The sequence below is a fragment of the Humulus lupulus genome, chromosome 3, assembly GCF_963169125.1.
Source record: "Humulus lupulus chromosome 3, drHumLupu1.1, whole genome shotgun sequence".
In the NCBI taxonomy this organism is placed as follows: Eukaryota; Viridiplantae; Streptophyta; class Magnoliopsida; order Rosales; family Cannabaceae; genus Humulus; species Humulus lupulus.
In genome coordinates this window covers 103,255,870-103,269,920 of record NC_084795.1, presented here as the reverse complement: position 1 = coordinate 103,269,920, position 14,051 = coordinate 103,255,870, and the positions used below count along the sequence as shown (strand labels likewise).

The following is a 14,051-nucleotide window of genomic DNA, read 5'->3' as shown; positions in this document are numbered from 1 at the left end:
ATTTAAGCCCCTCGAGGAGGAAGTATGTGTTAGAGGGCAGCTGAAATGGAGCTAACTTCACAAAATTTTAAAAATCTGAGAAATACGAGCTCAGAGGAAGAATGGCCCCTTCTTTCAGATGCTTGTCACTGTAAGCTCCGAAGTTGTCCTCCAATGGAGCGCAGCTTCACTCTCCTTCAAATGTTGGGTGAGTGTAGAACTTTGAATCCATTTGGATGCCATGGCCCCTTAATATGCTATTCACTTGGGGCATAGAAGTTATTTGAGAAATGATCCGCTCGGCTTCATAGAAACTGTTAGCGGTTACCTAAACCTATAACACCCACGTTATTTTTATAACATATAGCCAATAATGACATGATTGCATTGCATTACATATCATACAATTTTTTTTGTAATTTGAGCATATGCATATTTTTTTTATATGAGTGTTTCCATGCATAAGTATGAAAGTTGTGTATATGTTTGCTATGTGTATGTTCTATATTTTTAGCCCTGTAGCATTTAAGTTGTATTTTTATCGGTGTTTAATGTGCGCAAGATGTGAGAAAGTATGAAAAGTATAGACAAGGCATGAATTTAAGTGAGATATAGAAGGCAAAAAGATGTTAAACAGTGGAAAATAGTATAGTGTCGATTTCTAGCATTTAAGTGTAAATTAAGTATTGGTGGATTTACCAAATATATGTGAGGTATGGTAAGGGTCCTATTGATGAAATGAAAGTGACTTTATGACTCTTGCATTAAGTCTTGAGGGAAGGTATACATAATTAGTGGAATATACCTAAAGTCAAAATGAGCTTAGCATAAGTGTGCTACGCTCAATCGGGTAAGCATAACTATTGGATATGAACTCATATGGACCTAAGGTTTGGTGTGAGTATTTCACACATTAGGAAAAGTGGTCTAGCAGATGATAAGGCTGACATTATGAAGAGATAAGGTTTTATAGTTAAAAAAAGTTAGGTATTAGGATGTAAAATGTCAAAGTTTGGTAAAAAGTAAGTTTAATCATTCAAAATTTATCATTATCATTATCTTTTTTCATTTCATGACCATAGCTCTCAAAAACATAGAGAAAGAGAGGGAAAAAAAAGGTCATTGGCTGGAGTAAAGAGATTCCAAGAAGTTCTTAGTGAAAATCAACCTGAAGAAGTGAATTGAGCTCAGTTTTGGTATTTTAGAGTTATATCATATTTTTGAATTTTTTTGAGAGGTTAATTGTGATTTTTTTTATACCATCTAGGATATCTCTTGATGGATCTCAGGTAGTTTGAAGTTTAGAAAATCTAGAAGAGAATGTTTCTGCCAAAACGTTTCTCAATAAGTGAAGGTTTTGTTTTTTATGAGAATTTTGTGGTTCTTGGAGTATAAACTCATTACTGGTGATTTGATTGATTTTATAAGAGGTTTGATATGTTTATAAATGTTAGAAAAGACATGGAGACTCATTTAATTTAATTTGGGTGATGATTTTGAAGACTAGGATTTTATCGAAATCGGTATATGATAATTTTGTGATGATTTATGAAGGTTTTGGGATTTTTTCTAAATCATTAAAATAATGAGTTGAGTTTATATATATATATATGACAATGGGAATTCTAAGAAAAGCATAAGTTTGAATTGATGTAATAATTCATGCCCTTGTCAGGATAAGCACATCGACACATGAGACACTATTTGTTACACGGTGAAATATATTTTGGAAATAAGGTAAGTGAAGTACTCAACTGCAACACAAGAATTATGTGTTATGTGAAGTTTGTCATGATGATTTTTATTGAATGATAACTATGTGTACATTGATATATCATATTCAGTTCATATGCATGACATATAGAGTTATATGTATAGTATACGATATGAGACCATACATGAGATTATAATAATAAAATTTTAATGTGTCTTAATAAGTATTATGTAAAGCTAAAGACGAGATGTTATCAAGGTAAGAATAATATGTTAAGGGGCGCCGCTATTTCAAGAAGGTGAGTTTATATGTAAGCCTGGAGTTAGGCTCAATATGGCAACCCATTAGTGTGGGTTAGGTTCAAGTGAACCAATTATAAGTTTTAGTCTTCTCCTCCACATTAGATATGTTATATGACACCATAGAGTGTGGTCGCCTTATAGTCTTGAGTCTGACGAGGCAACGATGAAATAAGGTTTAGTAATGAACCCCTTTGTGGTGATGGCTAGCCAGAGGAGAACCCATGAGATTTTATTTTATAAATTATAAGCAAGTCCTACAAGCTTTGACCTGATCGAACACTGTGCACGAGATAAGAGGAGCCAAAGATGATAAGGAGAATATTAGAGGAAAATAAGAGAATTATGCATATTATGTAGAGCAGACATATTTTATTGCATGCATTACTTTACCTACTGAGCTTTAGCTCATAGTTGTCTTGTGTTGTAGGTCAGGAAAGTGATGTGTAATGGGACCAATGAACTAAAGCCTAGTGCCAACTTTGGTTGTACATATGAATAAATAAAGGTTGTGTGGGAGTGGTTTATGTTTGTGTATTAACGACTTGTGGAATTAGGTTTTTTTGTGTCTTATGTACGATGAATAAAATTATGCAACTCATGTATTAAATATTAGAGACGCTTAATATGTAAAATAAATAAAGTTGAGAAACTGTTTTATTATACCTTATGAAAAAAAATCGTGATTTTAAGAACCCAATTTGAAATCAGTAATAAACGTAACATCTCAATAATAGTACCAAATAAGGTTGATATTAGTGAGGGTGCTAGCCTTGAGAATAGGAGTCAAGTACGTTCTTCTATTTTCGTTGACTCATTTTGACGAAAATTTAGCTCGCCTGGGCACAAAATAATACTAAGTGTTAGTGGGTGATCTAAGGATATACTCTGGGATAAGGGTTAAGAGAATCAAGTGAATTGGTCATACTTAATAACTATATGGGCATCCCTAGAAACTCAACCTAACATTTTAAGAAGACAATTCCTACGAGCTGGAAATCCTACGAACTAGTACGGGTTTAGAGCATGTGTACATGGATTCACGGATGCACCTAATTCACGTGTCCTAATCTCGAAAAATATTGTCCCCTCAGAAATCGCATGTAAGAAAAGTGATTTTAGAAAGCGATTTTAATGCAAAACCGCCCAAAAAACGTGGCCTTTAAGCTACCCACTTTTGGGGCTAGAAAACCATAAATTTAGCCTAAATTGTTCTTCATTCAAACCCCAAAAACCCATAAAATGCCTAGAAATTTACCTATTTTGTTACTCACTCAATGTACACGGCTAAATAAACATATACTATCCTATAACCTATTTTTCCTTGCAAAACACAAATATGCAAACCTAAATTTAACCTTTGATAGAACCAATACGTAAAAAAAAAAGTAACTGTAGAAGCATTCGAAAGAAACATATTGCAAAAAATATGAATAAGTTTGTAGCAAAGAGCGAAAGATTACTTACAGTTTTGATCAAAGGAAAAAGCTTGAAGGATTGAGGGAAAGGGGAGGCTATAACAATGAATCAGAGAGAAATCGCCAAAGGATTTTTGAGAAGTTTCAGAAGAATGAGAGAGAAAAGGAAAAAATTTTAGCAAGGGGTGAAAAGGTGGTGAAGATCGACTAAGTTCCCTTATATATTGGCTAAGTCCGAGAAATTTTCAAAGTCGTTCGATCGATGCAATTTCAAATCGAAGGGCTAAAATTAAATAGACCAAACGGCAGCCAAAAGGTGACAAGACAACTGTCACTGTACTCAAAACCTGAAAAAACGCCTGTAGAAATCAGCTGCGTGTCCCATACTCGAGAGGGTAGGTAGGCAACTTTCCCACGACGGAAGTCTAAAAGCCTCTACTGTGTTTGTCAGACATAGGAGTGAGGTCATACACGAGTAGAGGCTTGGGGGGCAATTGTTGTACCTGAAAAATATGAGATGACGTGTCTTAATTCGCGATATAGATGGCAGGCAATTAATGAAGATTATTCGATCCCTAGAACGTTGTATGCGTTCTAAGGTGAGTAGCTCGAGCAAATCCCAGCTCCAATAGACATCAAGGAGATCGCCTAGACAAGATAACCAGATGTTATGGAGATCGCTTAGCACCATCTCGTTGTAGCCTGTAAACATCCAACTCGAGGAGTGCGCTCAACTCGCGGTAAACGCTTGAATGCATAGGCTTGAATTCCTAAGGACTCAGAGACGTTAGACAAATAAATAACACGTTGTAATTGTTGTAACCCCTGCCTGATAAACGTATGATATCAGGCAGTTAATGTCTTTATTATATTTATTAGTAAGTTTGAGGAGCTACTCAAACTTATACGTTATTAAGATGTAAACGGTAACTAAATTTTGTCCACTGAACCCCTATAAATAGAGGGAGAATGGACTAAAAAAGGGGCCGAACTTACGTACGTCAAAACTCTGCTAAAATTGTTATAAACAATTTTCCCAGAGATCACAAAGCAATAATACAAATTTGTGGACTAGGTGAATTTCAGTCACTGAACCACGTAAACTCCCCGAGTGTTTTTACTTACGGTTTAGATAAAGCCTAATTTTTTATTTTCGAACTTCTTAGTTCACTATTGGCGAAAAATCACGTCAACAAATAGTTTTATTTTAGTTTATGTATTATTGTTATGTTTTTCATAGCTTTATTTTAGTTGATGTTATGCTCAGGTTTTATGTGCTACCAAGATTTAGTTGAGTATACTTCTATTTTTCCTCAAAACGTCAACTTTTTCTAGAAAATAAAAATGAAGCATATACTGCTTTCCTGACACATTTACTGTTTTTTAGAAACATCAACTTTTAATGAGCAAATTGTAAAATTGTAGACAAAATTGTATAATGACCATATTAAAAAAAACAACAACAACAACAAAATATTTTTTTTAACAAGTAGTAGCAGAATTGTTAGCAATTAATTTGATAACCCAGTGAAAGCATTAGTAACTCACAGTTACAAAATTGTAAGTGACTAATTCTGTAACTAGATTAATCTATTTGTAATTCATAGTTGCTAAAATTATTAGTGGTGATAATATATTCAAAATCATTAGTAGGTTACTGAATTTTATAGGAAACATGGACATGTAGTAAGAGAACTATTGGTAACTGATTCGATGACTCATTGAAAGCATTAGTAACTCAGAGTTACAAAATTGCAAATGACTACTTCCATAGCTCAATCAATCTATTTGTAATTCATAGTTACAAAATTATTAGTGAGTGACTAAGAAATAACTATTCGAAACAATTAGTAACTTATAGTTACTAAACTATTGGTGACTAGTTCAGTAAAATTTTAATAATTCAACCAAATTATTGATTTCGTAGTAACCAGGTCGTAACTCATAAAAACAAAACTATTGTAACTCAAAAAACTAAATTTGTAACTGTTATAATAAAATTATTGTGTCTCAAAGAAATTAAGTTAACAACCATTAGTAACAAAACTATTGATTCTCGAATAACCAAGTTTGCAACTATTAGTAACAAAACTATTGTGTCACAGAGAAATATGTAACTCATAATGATACGATAACTCGTGGTTACCAAATTGGTAACTACTGTTCCATACGCTGATGGCCATAAGTTGCTACTTATAAATGATTAAACAACTGAAACTAATATTTTAGATTCAAGATAATCGTTTGAATATTATTATTCAAGTATTTAAGATTCAATGAGTACCAAATATTAATTAGCTTTTCCTTGATCATAGTTCCACACATTAAATAAAATAATAAAGATTCATCTCATCTCTATAGAATCGAAAAACATACAGATCACAGGAAAACAAACTGGACAAATCATTTTACAGTGCTTTATATATATAAACTTTAAAAGTCTCTTTGCCGCATCACATTTATATACCTATATATAGATACATTCATACGAGAAATATGAGAAATGATAATTTCATAATTTTAAAGTTGTAAATATTCTTTATAATTTTAATAAAAATTAGTTTATTATTTTTTTTAAATTTATATATATTTATATAATAGAATGAATTATAGTTCTATAGTATATATAAATATTTATATCAATATTCTTTATATATATGACATCTAAACACAACGTTAACATAGATATATATTTACATGGTTATATGACATATATATAAAATACAATAATATAAAAAAAATTAATAATAGAAATAAAATAAGAATATAAAAAATCATAGTGTAGACAGTAGTATACATGCATCGACTATTTTCAGTTTGTAATATATCTTACAATGTCCTTTGGTGAATTTGATGAAGAAAAAGAGCTCCAATCACTTGATAAATAAAACGATCACACAAATTTATACGATAAAAAAATAATATATGCCTTTATTATATTTAAATAAATATGATTTAATTATTTAAATTATCATAAAATATCTTTAAAATATTCTATTTTAATTTATTTATTTATTTGTTTTTGTTTAATTTTATGTTTGTTCTAATTTTTGAATTTGGCAGTGACAACAAAAGATTATATATTATATGTTTAATTTTAATGAAATTTTATTTAAATTATAAAATATATAGTTTTATTATTTTTAAATAATTATCATTGTAAAATATCTTATTTTTATTTGTTTGTTTATTTATTTAAGTTTAAATATAAGAATATTCTATTAAAGTTATGGAAAAAAATAAAAACATATTAAAATAAAGAATTTACGTCATCTACTCACTCTTTTTTTATATAGAATAGATATATGTATATTAATATGATAATATAGATACTTGCTCAGCTCGGCCAATGATCTTCAATGTATATATTTTTTTTATATATAGTATGATGTTTGAAAAAAAAATAGTTTATATATCTCTTCTATATAAAAAGTGTGTAGATAACGAAAATTCTTTGTTTTTAATCGTTTTTTATTTTTTTAATGTTAACTTTAACAGAATATTCTTATATTTAACAGAATATTGTTATATTTAACGGTAGTTGGTAAACACTTAAACTTAAATAAAATAAAATAAATAATTAAAAAAATTAAAATATGATATTTTTGAGAAATTTTACAATAATAATTACTTAAAAATAATAAATAATTAGACACATTAAAATAATATATTTTTCAGATATTTTACAATGATAATTATTTTAAAATAATAAATAATTAAACAAATTAAAATATGATATATTTGAGATATTTTACAAAAATAATTATTTAAAAATAATAAAAGCATACGTTTTATAACTTCAATAAAATTTAATTAAACCTAAACGTAAACTCACTTATTATAATAATATCATATTAAACATATAATATAATCTACTATGAATTAACAACAAATTGCTTTTTTTTTTTTTAAACTAGCAAGAAACTTAAATTTAAAATCAACGTATAATATATAATATTACATTAAATATATAATATATAATCTCTTGTTGTCACTCCCAAATTCAAAAACTAGAACAAACATAAACTTAACAAAAATAAATAAATTATTTAATTAAAATAGGATATTTATTTTAAAATTTATATGAAATTAATATAAATTTAATAAAAATAATTAATAAATTCTATAAATAAAACTAAGCAAACGTGCATATTGCACGTTGCTTGTATCTAGTATATATATATATATATATATGAAGATTTTTAGGTAGGGGTATTACTTTTCTCCTTATCGGTAGGGGTAAATTTATTTTTTTGCATGTAAAGAAATTATAACCCAATTTTTTTTATATGAACTTACATTATAGTTATAGCAAGTATCTCATCAACTTTTGAGAAATGTTGAATAATTTACGATACTGAAAACAAAGTTCAAAATAGTAAGTTGCATGCGTATAAAATAAGCAAGCACGCGTGCAACTAATTGTTTGAACTTTGTTTTCGATACCGTAAATTATTCAGAATTTCTCAAAAAACTTAATGAATGTCTATTATAACTACAATGTACACTGTCATTTAAAAAAATTGATTTATAATTTTTCTACATACCGAAAACAAATTTACCCCTACAAATAAGGATAAATATGATGCCCCTAACTAAGCATTTCCCTATATATATATATATATATATATACATATATATGGGGCATTCTTAATGGTTACTACTCATGGATGATTACTTTAATATTAACCATTAGATTAAGATCAATAGTCTATATTTATAGTTGTTAATTAATATTTCTAAAAATAAATTTTGATTTTTTAAATTTTTGAAAGGTTACCTGATTACATGGCGGTCACATATTTATTAAATTAAAGAATTAAAAAAAATTATTTAAGCATTATATATGAAAATTCAAAATTAATATAGAAAAAAATATATTTACTTATTGGTGACTTGCTATACCAAATCACTATGTTGTCACATCATCATAATTGTTAGTATCGGGCAGCAACCATTGAGAAGTCTTCTATATATATATATATATATATATTAGATAATTCTTTAGTAGGGGTATAGAAAATTCCCCTATCATAGGGGCGCTTTCTATTTTTTGTATTTGGAAAAATTATAACTTAATTTTTTTCATAACCGTGTATATTATAGTTATAGTAGACATCCCACTAAATTTCAGGAAATTCTGAATAATTTACAATGCTCAAATCAGAGTTAAAATAGTCAATTGCACAGATGACTAAGTTCTTTTATAAGCGTAGAAAAGAGACTATTTGAATTCTAATTTTGGCAATATAAATTATTATGAATTTTTTAAAAATTGGTGAGATGTCTAATATAACTATAATGTACATTATCATAAAAAAATAATTGGGTTATTATTTTTTTAAATACCAAAAATAAAAAATAACTCTATGGTAGGGGCATATTAAAATTATCTATATATTAATACTCATTAAAAAAAACTATTGCCAATACATGGTTTCTCGTATTTAAAACTTAAGTGTTCTTACTTTTTGGTTCCAACGACCTTTCAGAAACGATTATTGGTAGTACCTAGGAACCCAAAATTTGCTGCACAAACTTTTGTGCTCATCATAATTCTAACATTCTACAGTAAACTAAAGACAAAATGCTTTTATCCCCTTTGAATTATAGCATTTGTATTTTTTTTTTTCCCCTGAATTTATTTGCTTGACAAAAATACCCTCCAAACTATAATATTTGTAGATTTTTGCCCGTACCGTCCAAATTAGTAACAGTTTGCTGATGTAACAATTAAAAAATATATTTTTTATTAATTAATTGATTTTAAATATGAAAAAATAATAACAATCTTTTAAAAGTAAAAAATTAATAAAAACTTATTTTTAAATTTATTAAATTATATAAAATCAAATAAATAAAAAAATCAATAAATATAAATAATTTTTAATCCAAATATAATTTTAAAAAACTAAACTCAATATTTCTAAACTTAATTATACTTTGAACTAAATTAAATCAAAATCTTTAATTTTTTTGCTTGCATATTTTCTAAATGTGTTTAATTATCTACATTTGAAATGTAGATTTAGCTGAGTTTTTAATTTAGTTTAGTTTAAAGATTTTTTATTTAGTTTAGAAATATTGATTTTAGTTTTTTTTAATTATATTTGTAATTAAAAAATTTATGCTTATTGATTTTTTATTTATTGGGTTTTATATAATTTAAGAAATTTAAAAATAAGTTTTTATTAATTTTTTATTTTTTAAAAAGATTTTTATTTTTTTTCTAATTTAAACTCAATTAATTAATAAAAATGTATTTTAACTGTCATGTCAGCAAACCGTTACTATTTTGAACGTAAGGGGCAAAAGTCTAGAGGTGCTATAGTTTGGGTGGTATTTTTGTCAAGCAAAAAAATCCAAGGAGCAAAAGTCTACAAGTGTTATAGTTAGGGGAACATTTTTTCCTAAACTAAATAACAATTCAAATAAGTATGCAAAAAAATTCAAGGAGCAAAAGTCTACAAGTGTTATAATTAGGGGAGCATTTTTTCCTAAACTAAATAACAATTCAAATAAGTATGCAATATAAATCCTCAAAGTTATTAAATATTTCAATTGAAATATACTTACAAAAAATATACTAGCCAAATAAACAAACAAGCAAATATACCAGAGACCAAAATATGATATACCAAAAAGAAACATACATATACCATAAGCAAATATAGATATACCTAAAGAAAAAATAGATATACTAATCAAATAAATAGATAAATAAACCAAATAACAATCTCAATCTCTAAAAAAAATTAAAATCTTCATTTTTTGAATAATTATTATTGAAGAATGCTATTTTTTTTAATTTAATTTAGAATATTTTTATCGATTAAATAATTTAAGTTATTTTGCTAACAAATATAAAATAGGAGCTTTTTATTGTACGGCAGAAGGCTATTTTGCTTCAAAGGCCATTAATTGTTTGAGAAATTATAGAAAATTGCCCAAAATAAAGGCATAAAGAAGCTAATGTCTTCATTTTTTAAATTGTAAAAAAATGACCCTTTTACATTATTGATTACTTAAATTGTCATTTTTATAATTTATTTATTTATTTAGGACTGTATGACTTTAATATAGTGGTATATGTATATTAGTTTTGTTTAATTATGTTATACCCAGATTTCGAGCTATGTTAAATGTAACCTCGAAAGTTGGATTCACAAACAAATGGACTCGTAAGGTTTAGAGTATGCTCCAGGACTAAATATCGAGCCTGCAAGACTGAGACGACCTCGAATATGGTGACCTCGAAGTGTTCACGATCTCGAAAGGTAGCTCCGGAGACGCATCTATCCTCAGGGATGACCTCGGATCAGGGGTTCTGATCTCGACGCACATACGATCTCGAAAGCCGTGTGACCTCGGGAGATGTCATTAGCTCGAAAGCTGACGAGAAACCTGGGAGGCTAAGGCCTTGGAGATATATGATAAAAACCGTGAATATCTATAAGTGTTGTCCATAAGAGACATAATCTTCATTTATTACTGTAAATCCCCTAAAGTTGTGGGATATTATTTGGTTAGTTATACGCCCCCTGGTCTTTAGGGGACGTTTCCTTTTATATCTGATTATAGGCTTTTAAAGCCATTTATTTTATTTACACAAAAAGAGTAACTACCCAAAATATGTGGGATAGTATTCTGCAACCTTCTCTATAAATAGAGAGGTCATGCACCATTGTAAAGGACCGAAATTCTGAACCTTGAGAGAAAACTCTGAGGAATTCATGCTTAAGAATTTTCAGAGATAATCTTGAGTTTAATAACAGAGACTCGTGGACTAGGCAGATTTAACTGCTGAACCACGTAAAAATCGTGTTTTGTGTTGTTATTTTTTTTAATTGGTCATTACTAGTAATTGTTTACGTGCTCTTCTTTCACTGTTGACGAAAACAGCGTCAACAGTTTGGTGCTTTCGTTGAGAGCCTTAAGCATTCATCCCTGAAAAAGTCATGGCCACAAACAATCAGAACACACCTGAGGAAAATTACCCAAGACGTCCTGGAAAACAACCAATGGAGAACCCGGATGTTGAAGAGAGAAGTGGGTCTTCTGATTCCCAGGGACCACCTCCTCCACCAAGGGATGAGGATATGTACTACAATCCGGAGCGGTACGTTCCTATTGTGGAACTTGAAAACCGGCAATTGAAGCAGCTGTTGGCAGAGGCCAACAAACGGAATGAGGAGTTGACAAGGATAGCCGCAGAGGCGCAGGTGGCTCAGCCCCCGCCTCCGCGCGAAAACCAAGTCCCTCCTCCAAGGGACGTGCATGTTCCTCCCCGGAGACCCCGTGGGCGTCCACGAAAAGATGCTGCCACAAGGAGGCCGACTCAACCTCCGGCACCAGCAGAGCCATCTGCTCCACCTAGGCCCCAGAGGAGTACTCGGGCTCGGGCCCCGGCTAACCCGCCTGTGGAAGTGCCTGCAGGAGCTGAGAATAACCGAACCCCTGCAGAGGCTCGGACTCAGGTACCTGGGAGCGCACCAAATGCGACCGACCCATCTCGGGCAAATTCTGGACCCTCTAGGCCGCGACAAAGGTGGCAGCCACCGTCGCCTATACGGTTCCCTCCGTCACCCGTAAGATATCCTTCGCCCCCCACCCCCCCCCCCCGCAGGAACGCTCAACCCGTTCGAGATCAGGATGAAGGGCGTGCGAGGGAAAGACAAGGAAACAGGGAGACTTTCCAGGAGCGGAGAGGCGCCCCATCTGAGAAAAGTCAAACGTCTCGATCTCGCACGGCGGAGACGAGGCGACGTGGGAAGAGTCCACTACGAAATAACCGAGCAATGAGTTTTACCAGTGATGAGTCCGGAGATACCAGGTCGGTCAATAAACATGACCGAGGTTGTGATAATACTGGAAGCCGCAAGAATCGTCCCGACCTGCGAAATCACCTGAATCAGAGTCGGGGTAATGGAGATCAAACAAATCCGGACCTGAGGGATCGCTTGAATAGGCGTAGAGATCCCTCGCGGAGATGCGAGCCTGGAATCACGATCAATGACAATCAATTCCAGACAGTACCTCCTACTGACCCAGTCCAAGAAAGAATCGATCAGCTCGAAAAAGCCTTTAGGCTTTTGAAGAATAAACGAGGAAATGGTCGATATGAGGACTCTGACGAGGAGCTCGAGCCGTTTGCTCCCCATATTTCCAACACTCCATTCCCTCAAGGGTTTCAGATCCCTCACGTCCCAACGTTTGAAGGAAAGACTGACCCGTGTAGTCACCTGAGCACGTTCAATACTATCATGAGAGCCAGTAACGTGGGTTACGAGCTCAGGTACATGTTGTTTCCAACATCATTGGCAGGACCTGCCAAAAGTTGGTTCGAAAAATATAAGAGACACTCAATAACTTCTTGGGAACAGTTGTCTAAAGACTTTAAGAAGCAGTTCAGAGCAATGATGGGCGTCAGACCAGAGGCATCCACCTTAACTAACGCCGACAACAGCCGGGCGAAACACTAAAGAGTTACCTAACGAGATTTAATCTGGAAGTCGCCCGAGCTCGGGACGTGGATGACAGTGGGCACCTAATGGCTATCCGAGCTGGTGTATTGTCGGGAAGTGCCCTTTGGGACGACATGCAAGGGAAACTGGTAAGGTCAATAACCAAGTTTAACAGACGAGCGCAGAGATTTGTCAATGTAGAGGAAGCGAGGTCGACGCTCAATGCGACTTCCCAGCCCGAAACTACAACGATAAACATCAACTCTGCCTCAACCTCGGCGGACCCAGCAGCTCCAAAGCCTACCACGGAAAACCCCTCCAAGAGGAAAAAGAACGAAGGAAGTAACCCCGAAGCCGAGGGAGGAAAGAAGAAGAAAGGGGAGAGGTATTTCTCCGTGTATAGAGTATACACCGAGCTCAATGAGTCTCGGGAGAACATATACCTGGCTAATGAAAACCAGGTCCCCTTTAGGTGTCCGAACCCGATGAGAAATCAAAAATCCAAGAGGGATTCCAGTAAGTATTGCCGGTTCCACAGAGACACCGGGCATACAACCGATGAATGTCGACAATTTAAGGACGAGATCGAAGGGTTGATCTCGAGAGGTTACTTCCGACAGTATGTCAAAAACCAGAGTACGGGTCAGACGGCCATGAGCCAGAGAGTAGCCGCGCCTCCGACGACGCAAAATAATAATTCCCGAGCTCGGGAAGAAGACAGGCCCCCGCCGATAGATGGAGAGGATGTAATAACCATCTCGAGAGGGCCTCACCTCGCAGGAGTGGGCAGGAACGCCCAAAAGAGATATGTTAACGAACTGAAGACTGGGGATGGATCTCCTTATGAACCCGAACCTAGGGCTCCCAAAAGTCAGAGGATTGAGACACAACCAATAACCTTCACCGAGGAAGACGCCTCCCATGTCCAGTTTCCTCACCATGATCCGCTAGTCATTACTCTTCAGCTGGCCAACAGAAGGGTCCACCAAGTTCTCATAGATAATGGGAGCTCAGTCAACATACTTTACAAAGCAACCCTCGAGAAGATGGGACTCTCCCCTCGCGACCTGAAAGCGTGTGCAACTACGTTGTACGGTTTTTCAGGAGAAGGAACCGCCTGCATGGGATCCATCGAGCTCCCCGTGACCTTGGGAGATTATCCAGTCTCGGTAACCAA

General features: G+C 32.9%; 1 long non-coding RNA gene across 1 annotated transcript; it reads left to right on the top strand.

Annotated features, from left to right (window-relative positions):
- The first annotated feature begins 1,064 nt into the window (after positions 1-1,064).
- Positions 1,065-2,653, top strand: LOC133821286 (uncharacterized). Its single transcript, XR_009887438.1, has 2 exons — positions 1,065-1,175; positions 2,423-2,653. It is a non-coding gene; the product is annotated as an uncharacterized LOC133821286 (long non-coding RNA).
- Positions 2,654-14,051: the final 11,398 nt, after the last annotated feature.